This window comes from Ranitomeya imitator, chromosome 6, assembly GCF_032444005.1.
Source record: "Ranitomeya imitator isolate aRanImi1 chromosome 6, aRanImi1.pri, whole genome shotgun sequence".
NCBI lineage: Eukaryota > Metazoa > Chordata > Amphibia > Anura > Dendrobatidae > Ranitomeya > Ranitomeya imitator.
The window spans coordinates 572,312,508-572,324,043 of NC_091287.1; the positions used below are offsets into that span (position 1 = coordinate 572,312,508).

General features: G+C 45.9%; 1 protein-coding gene across 1 annotated transcript in view; it reads right to left on the bottom strand.

Annotated features, from left to right (window-relative positions):
- SLC52A2 (solute carrier family 52 member 2) overlaps positions 1–9,141 on the bottom strand; it is a 241,047-nt gene extending 231,906 nt beyond the window's left edge. The window contains exon 1 of the mRNA XM_069732128.1: positions 8,916–9,141. The gene's annotated coding sequence lies outside the window, so the exon portion shown is untranslated. The remainder of the gene's footprint in view (positions 1–8,915) is intronic.
- Positions 9,142–11,536: the final 2,395 nt, after the last annotated feature.

Consider the following 11,536-nt stretch of genomic DNA (forward strand, 5'->3'; position numbering starts at 1 on the left):
TTCAAATTTCGTGTTTTCAAGTTTGCATGCTCTAGCGCTGCAGTGTGCTGCCTTATTTACTTAACTATATACGAGTTGGCGACTCTAGGTGCAGCACCTGTTCACACTTAGTCTATGTTTGGATGTGCAGGTCAGGTTTTTGAAATGAAACAACAGACAATACAGACACATTGGTAGGTGATGGGGGAGGAATACTCAGAGTTTTTTGTTTTTTTGTGTGTTTTGGGGGTTTTCTTTTGGGTTATTTTTGTAGGGGGATGTCTTCTTTGGCTAATTGGATGTTGAGTGTTGGCGGGAGACACGTCAGGATCCGGCTCCACAATAACACAGTCCGTCTCCATTGTGGAGCGCTCGGCAACGTCAGAGTCCAACTGCATCGCAGTGGGGGGGAAGATAAAGCCCTGCCAGGGTCCTGTTGCCTCGTTGGGGGGGGAACATAAAACCCTCCCAGGGTCCTGGTGCATTGTTTGGGGGGGGACATAAAACCCTCCCAGGGTCCTGGTGCATCGTTGGGGGGGAACATAAGCCCATACCAAGGTCCTGGTGCATCGTTGGGGGGGGACCTAAACCCCTCCCAGGGTCCTGCTGCATTGCTGGTGGGGGGGAACATAAAGCCCTGGCACGGTCCTGCGGCATCGGGGTGTGTCCTGCCCGGAAAGCCATGGCTTGGTCCTGCTGCATCGTGGGGGGGCCGGTGCGATACGCCATGCCTGGGTCCTGCTGCATGGGGGTGGGGGCCGTCCTGTACACCTGGCCTGGGTCCTGCTGCATCGGGGGGTGTCCTGCCCGGAAAGCAATGCCTCGGTCCTGCTGCATCGGGGGGGGGGGGGCCGGTCCGATATGCCATGCCTGGGTCCTGCTGCATCGGGAGGGGGCCGGGCCGATAAGCCACGCCAGGGTCCTGCGTCATCGTGGTGTCAGCGGAGGAGGTCCAAGCCGGAGCAGCGGTTGTCACGGTGGTGGCGGTGGGATGTCCAACAGCACTCGTCATCGTGTTGGCGCTGTAGTGGAGTACACCTGTGGAGGGAATAGAGGTGGCCGTGCAGTGGTATGCAGCAGAGGTAGGAATGGTGGTTAAACGTGACAGTGACGGCACAGTTGGATATGCCGCCACATTACGACTCTGACTCTGCTGCATAGCCTGCACAAAAGCAACATTGCAGGCCTGCATCACACTCAGCTGGAGATCAGGGCTAAGGTGTTCCCAAATGCCCTGTTGTATTTGATTAAAAAAATGATGAGCTGGCTTCTGGAGGTCGGCTTTCACTTGATCAACGCTTTTGGCGACATCCTGGATGCGGCAATCTAAGAGCTTATGGGACACATCCATTCTGTCACCTAAAGCCTTGATTGCTTCGTGTAAAACCGAGCTCAAGTGTAAAAACTCGGGCATGAGGGACCTATCCGAAGCCCTCTGTTGCTGCCGGGATGAGCCCGCAAAAATGGGTGCAGTGAAAGAAGACTGCGAAAGGGGAAGACCTGATGGGCCAGCCCCCTGGTCTCCAGTGAGTGTGGAAGACCCACCTGCTGCTGCGCTGCTGGATGGCTGGGACGGGTCCGTGGCTGCCGGCTGAAGGACCGCTCCAGAACCTGTTGCGACAGTCGTGCAGTGTGTGCTGTGAAAAAAGAACACAGAAAATGAATACCAAAATATAACAAGACGGTACATCCTGTGGAATTTAAAATTACAGATTATGTCAATGCAATACAACCGGAAGCATGTGAGAAATACTTACGTTCTCATGAGAAGGACCAGTCTTAAAAAGGCCAGCACACGATGGTATTTGTACAGCCGGTGCCTTGCTCCGGAACCACTAGCTGCACAATTCTCTGCACGAAGGTCCTTGTTGAAGCGGTCCTTCATGGAACGCCAACGTGTTCTTATTTTGTCCACTGTGAAATAACAAAAACATATAATGGTCAGAAAAAGTACTTTTGGCCGTGCTCTCTTGACTGTGTGTGATGACAGAAACTCCCAAAACTTTCATCACACACAGTCAAGAGAGCCCGGCCAAGGTTTCTGCTGCTTCACACTGCAGTGCAATACTTACCAAATGCATTACGGACCTGTGGCGGGGCGTTGTCCCAGCCATCCCACAACGCTTGGGCCACCTCTGTCATGATTCCAATGGCAGGGAATCACAAAAGGACAAGCACCAACGAGCTCTAGGGTGATGGAACCTGAGCTGACCGCGACCCTAAACCTGAACACACAAATAACAATAGCCGGGGAACGTGCCTACGTTGATCCTAGACGTCTCGCACCAGCCGAAGATCTAACTTCCCCTATTAGAAGAAACACAGACCTCTCTTGCCTCCAGAGAAATACCCCACAGAAATAGCAGCCCCCCACATATAATGACGGTGAAATGAGAGGAAGGCACATACACAGTATGAAATCAGATTCAGCAAAATGAGGCCCGCTAAAACTAGATAGCAGAGGATACAAAAGTAAACTGCGCGGTCAGCAAAAAACCCTTCAAAAAACCATCCTGTAATTACTTGAACTCATGTTCCAACTCATGGAACATGAGGAGCAATTACAGCCCGCTAGAGCAACCAGCAGCAAAGAAACAATTATATGCAAGCTGGACAAGACAAAAATAAATCAAAACGTGGAACAAGAAAATCAAAAACTTAGCTTGTCCTGAAGATTACTGAAGCCAGAAGCTGAGGTAACAAAACACTCTGATAACCTTGATAGCCGGCGGGGAAATGACAAGAAAGCCCGGTTAAATAGGAAACTCCCAAATCCTAATAGAACAGGTGGACACCAGAGACAGCAGAACACAAATCACCCAGTACCATCAGTAACCACCAGAGGGAGACCAAAAACAGAACTCACAACAGTACCCCCCCCTTGAGGAGGGGTCACCGAACCCTCACGAGAACCACCAGGGCGACCAGGATGAGCCCTATGAAAAGCGCGGACCAAATCATCAGCATGAACATCAGAGGCAACCACCCAAGAATTATCCTCCTGACCATAACCCTTCCACTTGACCAAATATTGGAGTTTCCATCTGGAAACACGAGAATCCAAGATCTTCTCCACAACATACTCCAATTCTCCCTCCACCAGCACCGGAGCAGGAGGCTCAGGCGAAGGAACAACAGGTACCTCATACCTCCGCAACAACGACCGATGGAACACATTATGAATAGCAAACGATGCCGGGAGATCCAAACGAAACGACACAGGGTTAAGAATTTCCAAGATCCTATAAGGACCGATGAACCGAGGCTTGAACTTAGGAGAAGAGACCTTCATAGGAACAAAACGAGAAGACAACCACACCAAGTCCCCAACACGAAGTCGAGGACCCACGCGGCGACGGCGATTAGCAAACTGCTGAGCCTTCTCCTGGGACAACTTCAAATTGTCCACCACATGACTCCAAATCTGATGCAACCTATCCACCACCATGTCCACTCCAGGACAATCAGAAGGCTCCACCTGACCAGAGGAAAAACGAGGATGAAACCCCGAATTACAAAAGAAAGGAGAAACCAAGGTAGCAGAACTAGCCCGATTATTAAGGGCAAACTCGGCCAGCGGCAAAAAGGTAACCCAGTCATCCTGATCAGCAGAAACAAAACACCTCAAATAAGTTTCCAAGGTCTGATTAGTTCGCTCCGTCTGGCCATTCATCTGAGGGTGGAATGCAGACGAAAAGGACAAATCAATGCCCATCTTAGCACAGAACGTCCGCCAAAATCTAGACACAAACTGGGATCCCCTGTCAGAAACGATGTTCTCCGGAATCCCATGCAAACGAACCACGTTCTGGAAAAACAGAGGAACCAACTCAGAGGAGGAAGGCAACTTAGGCAAGGGTACAAGATGAACCATTTTAGAAAAGCGGTCACACACAACCCAGATGACGGACATTTTTTGAGAGACAGGGAGATCCGAAATAAAGTCCATGGAAATGTGCGTCCAAGGCCTCTTCGGGATAGGCAAAGGTGACAACAATCCACTGGCTCGAGAACAGCAAGGCTTAGCCCGAGCACAAACCTCACAAGACTGCACAAAAGAACGCACATCCCTAGACAAGGAAGGCCACCAAAAAGACCTGGCCACCACGTCTCTAGTACCAAATATTCCAGGATGACCTGCCAACGCAGAAGAATGGACCTCAGAGATGACTCTACTGGTCCAGCTATCCGGAACAAACAGTCTCTCAGGCGGACAATGATCAGGTTTACCCGCCTGAAACTCCTGCAAAGCACGTCGCAAGTCTGGGAATACGGCCGACAAAATCACCCCATCCCTAAGGATACCAGTGGGCTCAGAATTTCCAGGGGAGTCAGGCACAAAACTCCTAGAAAGAGCATCCGCCTTCACATTCTTTGAACCTGGCAGGTATGAAACCACAAAATTGAAACGAGAGAAAAACAGTGACCAACGAGCCTGTCTAGGATTCAGACGCCTGGCAGACTCAAGGTAAATCAGATTTTTGTGATCAGTCAAGACCACCACACGATGTCTAGCACCCTCCAGCCAATGACGCCACTCCTCAAATGCCCACTTCATGGCCAAAAGTTCCCGATTACCCACATCATAATTCCGCTCAGCGGGCGAAAATTTTCTAGAAAAGAACGCACATGGCTTCATCACCGAGCAATCGGAGCTTCTCTGTGACAAAACCGCCCCCGCTCCAATCTCGGAAGCATCAACCTCAACTTGGAAAGGAAGCGAAACATCAGGCTGACGCAACACAGGAGCAGAAGAAAACCGGCGTTTAAGTTCCTGAAAGGCCTCCACAGCTGCAGGAGACCAATCAGCAACATCAGCACCCTTCTTAGTCAAATCCATCAAAGGCTTAACAACACTAGAAAAATTAGTTATAAAACGACGATAGAAATTAGCAAAGCCCAAGAACTTCTGCAAACTCTTAAGAGATGCAGGCTGCGTCCAGTCACAAATAGCCCGAACCTTGACGGGATCCATCTCAATAGTAGAAGGGGAAAAAATATACCCCAAGAAAGAAATCTTCTGGACTCCAAAGAGACACTTTGAGCCCTTTACAAACAAGGAATTAGCCCGCAGGACCTGAAACACCTTCCTGACCTGCTGAACATGAGACGCCCAGTCATCAGAAAAAACCAAAATATCATCCAAATACACAATCATAAATTTATCCAGATATTCACGGAAAATATCGTGCATAAAGGACTGGAAGACTGAAGGAGCATTAGAAAGTCCGAAAGGCATTACCAAATACTCAAAATGGCCCTCAGGCGTATTAAATGCGGTTTTCCACTCATCACCTTGCTTTATTCGTATAAGATTATACGCACCCCGGAGATCAATCTTAGTGAACCATTTAGCCCCCTTAATGCGAGCAAACAAATCAGTCAACAAAGGCAAAGGATACTGATATTTTACGGTAATCTTATTCAAAAGACGATAATCTATAAAAGGTCTCAAGGACCCATCTTTCTTGGCCACGAAAAAAAAACCTGCTCCCAAAGGGGACGAAGATTGACGGATATGTCCCTTTTCCAAGGACTCCTTAACATAATCCCGCATAGCAGTATGCTCTGGCACTGACAGATTGAACAAACGACCTTTAGGAAATTTACTACCATGAATTAATTCTATAGCACAATCGCAATCCCTGTGAGGAGGAAGCGAACTGAGCTTAGGCTCCTCAAAAACATCCCGATAATCCGACAAAAATACAGGAACCTCAGAAGGAGTAGATGAAGCGATAGAAATCGGAGGTGCATCATCATGAACCCCCTGACATCCCCAGCTTAACACAGACATTGTTTTCCAGTCAAGGACTGGATTATGAGTTTGTAACCATGGCAGACCAAGTACTAGAACATCATGTAAATTATACAACACCAGGAAGCGAATCACCTCCTGATGAACGGGAGTCATACGCATGGTCACTTGTGTCCAGTACTGAGGTTTATTCATAGCTAAAGGTGTAGAGTCAATTCCCTTCAAAGTAACATAGTAACATAGTTAGTAAGGCCGAAAAAAGACATTTGTCCATCCAGTTCAGCCTATATTCCATCATAATAAGTACCCAGATCTACGTCCTTCTACAGAACCTAATAATTGTATGATACAATATTGTTCTGCTCCAGGAAGACATCCAGGCCTCTCTTGAACCCCTCGACTGAGTTCGCCATCACCACCTCCTCAGGCAAGCAATTCCAGATTCTCACTGCCCTAACAGTAAAGAATCCTCTTCTATGTTGGTGGAAAAACCTTCTCTCCTCCAGACGCAAAGAATGCCCCCTTGTGCCCGTCACCTTCCTTGGTATAAACAGATCCTCAGCGAGATATTTGTATTGTCCCCTTATATACTTATACATGGTTATTAGATCGCCCCTCAGTCGTTTTTTTTCTAGACTAAATAATCCTAATTTCGCTAATCTATCTGGGTATTGTAGTTCTCCCATCCCCTTTATTAATTTTGTTGCCCTCCTTTGTACTCTCTCTAGTTCCATTATATCCTTCCTGAGCACCGGTGCCCAAAACTGGACACAGTACTCCATGTGCGGTCTAACTAGGGATTTGTACAGAGGCAGTATAATGCTCTCATCATGTGTATCCAGACCTCTTTTAATGCACCCCATGATCCTGTTTGCCTTGGCAGCTGCTGCCTGGCACTGGCTGCTCCAGGTAAGTTTATCATTAACTAGGATCCCCAAGTCCTTCTCCCTGTCAGATTTACCCAGTGGTTTCCCGTTCAGTGTGTAATGGTGATATTGATTCCCTCTTCCCATGTGTATAACCTTACATTTATCATTGTTAAACCTCATCTGCCACCTTTCAGCCCAAGTTTCCAACTTATCCAGATCCATCTGTAGCAGAATACTATCTTCTCTTGTATTAACTGCTTTACATAGTTTTGTATCATCTGCAAATATCGATATTTTACTGTGTAAACCTTCTACCAGATCATTAATGAATATGTTGAAGAGAACAGGTCCCAATACTGACCCCTGCGGTACCCCACTGGTCACAGCGACCCAGTTAGAGACTATACCATTTATAACCACCCTCTGCTTTCTATCACTAAGCCAGTTACTAACCCATTTACACACATTTTCCCCCAGACCAAGCATTCTCATTTTGTGTACCAACCTCTTGTGCGGCACGGTATCAAACGCTTTGGAAAAATCGAGATATGCCACGTCCAATGACTCACCGTGGTCCAGCCTATAGCTTACCTCTTCATAAAAACTGATTAGATTGGTTTGACAGGAGCGATTTCTCATAAACCCATGCTGATATGGAGTTAAACAGTTATTCTCATTGAGATAATCCAGAATAACATCCCTCAGAAACCCTTCAAATATTTTACCAACAATAGAGGTTAGACTTACTGGCCTATAATTTCCAGGTTCACTTTTAGAGCCCTTTTTGAATATTGGCACCACATTTGCTATGCGCCAGTCCTGCGGAACAGACCCTGTCGCTATAGAGTCACTAAAAATAAGAAATAATGGTTTATCTATTACATTACTTAGTTCTCTTAGTACTCGTGGGTGTATGCCATCCGGACCCGGAGATTTATCTATTTTAATCTTATTTAGCCGGTTTCGCACCTCTTCTTGGGTTAGATTGGTGACCCTTAATATAGGGTTTTCATTGTTTCTTGGGATTTCACCTAGCATTTCATTTTCCACCGTGAATACCGTGGAGAAGAAGGTGTTTAATATGTTAGCTTTTTCCTCGTCATCTACAACCATTCTTTCCTCACTATTTTTTAAGGGGCCTACATTTTCAGTTTTTATTCTTTTACTATTGATATAGTTGAAGAACAGTTTGGGATTAGTTTTACTCTCCTTAGCAATGTGCTTCTCTGTTTCCTTTTTGGCAGCTTTAATTAGTTTTTTAGATAAAGTATTTTTCTCCCTATAGTTTTTTAGAGCTTCAATGGTGCCATCCTGCTTTAGTAGTGCAAATGCTTTCTTTTTACTGTTAATTGCCTGTCTTACTTCTTTGTTTAGCCACATTGGGTTTTTCCTATTTCTAGTCCTTTTATTCCCACAAGGTATAAACCGCTTACACTGCCTATTTAGGATGTTCTTAAACATTTCCCATTTATTATCTGTATTCTCATTTCTGAGGATATTGTCCCAGTCTACCAGATTAAGGGCATATCTAAGCTGTTCAAACTTTGCCTTCCTAAAGTTCAATGTTTTTGTGACTCCCTGACAAGTCCCCCTAGTGAAAGACAGGTGAAACTGCACAATATTGTGGTCGCTATTTCCTAAATGCCCAACCACCTGCAGATTTGTTATTCTGTCAGGTCTATTAGATAGTATTAGGTCTAAAAGTGCTGCTCCTCTGGTTGGATTCTGCACCAATTGTGAAAGATAATTTTTCTTGGTTATTAGCAGAAACCTGTTGCCTTTATGGGTTTCACAGGTTTCTGTTTCCCAGTTAATATCCGGGTAGTTAAAGTCCCCCATAACCAGGACCTCATTATGGGTTGCAGCTTCATCTATCTGCTTTAGAAGTAGACTTTCCATGCTTTCTGTTATATTTGGGGGTTTGTAACAGACCCCAATGAGAATTTTGTTACCATTTTTCCCTCCATGAATTTCAACCCATATGGACTCGACATCCTCATTCCCTTCGCTAATATCCTCCCTTAAAGTGGACTTTAGACAAGACTTTACATAGAGACAAACCCCTCCTCCTCTCCGATTTTTACGATCCTTTCTAAACAGACTGTAACCCTGTAAGTTAACTGCCCAGTCATAGCTTTCATCTAACCATGTCTCGGTTATTCCCACTATGTCAAAGTTACCTGTAGATATTTCTGCTTCTAGTTCTTCCATCTTGTTTGTCAGGCTTCTGGCGTTTGCGAGCATGCAGTTTAGAGGATTTTGTTTTGTTCCAATCTCCTCACTGTGGATTGTTTTAGAAATGTTCTTACCTCCCTTCTGAGTATGTTTTCCTGGGTCGTCTTTGTTCGAGTCTAATGTTTTTCTTCCCGTCCCCTCTTCTTCTAGTTTAACGCCCTCCTGATGAGTGTAGCGAGTCTTCTGGCGAATGTGTGTTTCCCAGGTTTGTTGAGGTGTAGTCCGTCTCTGGCGAGGAGTCCATCATACCAGTAATTCACACCGTGGTCCAGGAATCCAAATCCTTGTTGTCTGCACCATCGTCTTAGCCAGTTGTTTGCATCAAGGATCCTGTTCCATCTCCTGGTGCCATGCCCGTCTACTGGAAGGATAGAAGAAAAAACTACCTGTGCATCCAGTTCCTTTACTTTCTTCCCCAACTCTTCAAAGTCCTTGCAGATTGTCGGTAGGTCCTTCCTTGCCGTGTCATTGGTGCCAACATGTATCAGAAGAAATGGGTGGACGTCCTTGGAGCTGAAGAGCTTTGGTATCCTATCGGTCACATCCTTGATCATCGCACCTGGAAGGCAGCATACTTCTCTTGCAGTTATGTCCGGTCTGCAGATGGCTGCTTCGGTGCCTCTCAGTAGTGAGTCTCCCTAGGGACTTCCAGAGGCTCAAGACTAAACCCACATCGCTTGGCAAATGACCAATCCATAAGACTCAGGGCAGCGCCTGAATCTACATAGGCATCGACGGAAATGGATGATAATGAGCAAATCAGAGTCACAGACAGAATGAACTTAGACTGTAACGTACTAATGGCAACAGACTTATCAACCTTTTTTGTGCGTTTAGAGCATGCTGATATAACATGAGCTGAATCACCACAATAAAAGCACAACCCATTTTTCCGCCTATAGTTTTGCCGTTCACTTCTAGACTGAACTCTATCACATTGCATTGTCTCAAGTGCCTGTTCAGAAGACACCGCCAAATGGTGCACAGGTTTGCGCTCCCGTAAACGCCGATCAATCTGAATAGCCATAGTCATAGACTCATTCAGACCCGTAGGCGCAGGGAACCCCACCATAACATCTTTAATGGCCTCAGAAAGGCCATCTCTGAACTTTGCAGCCAGGGCGCACTCATTCCACTGAGTAAGCACTGACCATTTCCGAAATTTTTGACAATATATTTCTGCTTCATCTTGCCCCCGAGAGAGAGCTAATAAAGCTTTTTCAGCCTGAATCTCTTGGTTAGGTTCCTCATAGAGCAAACCCAATGCCAGAAAAAACGCATCCACATTAAGCAACGCAGGATCCCCTGGTGCCAATGCAAATGCCCAATTTTGAGGGTCACCCCGCAGGAAAGATATAATAATCTTAACCTGCTGAGCAGGGTCTCCAGAAGAGCGAGATTTCAAAGAAAGGAACAGCTTGCAATTGTTCCTAAAATTCAGAAAACTAGATCTATCTCCAGCAAAGAACTCTGGAATAGGAATTCTAGGTTCAGACATAGGAGCATGTACAACAAAATCTTGTATATTTTGAACCTTAGCAGCAAGATTATTCAAGCTGGAAGCTAAACTCTGGACGTCCATGATAAACAGCTAAGGTCAGAGCCATTCAAGGATTAAGAGGAAGAAAAAAAAAAAATCAGCCAGGCTGCAATTAGGGCTAGGCAGCAACCTCAGAGGAGAGAAAAAAAAAAAAAAAAAACTTCCTCAGACTACTTTTCCTCCTACTTCAGCCCAAACATTTTGTGGCCGGCTATACTGTCATGATTCCAATGGCAGGGAATCACAAAAGGACAAGCACCAACGAGCTCTAGGGTGATGGAACCTGAGCTGACCGCGACCCTAAACCTGAACACACAAATAACAATAGCCGGGGAACGTGCCTACGTTGATCCTAGACGTCTCGCACCAGCCGAAGATCTAACTTCCCCTATTAGAAGAAACACAGACCTCTCTTGCCTCCAGAGAAATACCCCACAGAAATAGCAGCCCCCCACATATAATGACGGTGAAATGAGAGGAAGGCACATACACAGTATGAAATCAGATTCAGCAAAATGAGGCCCGCTAAAACTAGATAGCAGAGGATACAAAAGTAAACTGCGCGGTCAGCAAAAAACCCTTCAAAAAACCATCCTGTAATTACTTGAACTCATGTTCCAACTCATGGAACATGAGGAGCAATTACAGCCCGCTAGAGCAACCAGCAGCAAAGAAACAATTATATGCAAGCTGGACAAGACAAAAATAAATCAAAACGTGGAACAAGAAAATCAAAAACTTAGCTTGTCCTGAAGATTACTGAAGCCAGAAGCTGAGGTAACAAAACACTCTGATAACCTTGATAGCCGGCGGGGAAATGACAAGAAAGCCCGGTTAAATAGGAAACTCCCAAATCCTAATAGAACAGGTGGACACCAGAGACAGCAGAACACAAATCACCCAGTACCATCAGTAACCACCAGAGGGAGCCCAAAAACAGAACTCACAGCACACCTCACTCCACAACCGACGGAGCGTACTATTGACTGCGTGCTGTGGATCCCGGCCGTCCCACAACGGGACTCGCTCCTGGACCAGGGTGATCAGGAGATCATTATCGATCCGGTCATCGTCCCGTTGTGAAACCTAAAAGTAAAAGAAAATCATATAAGTTTGCTCAATCACATTGGGAAACAAGAAAAAAAAAAGAAGATG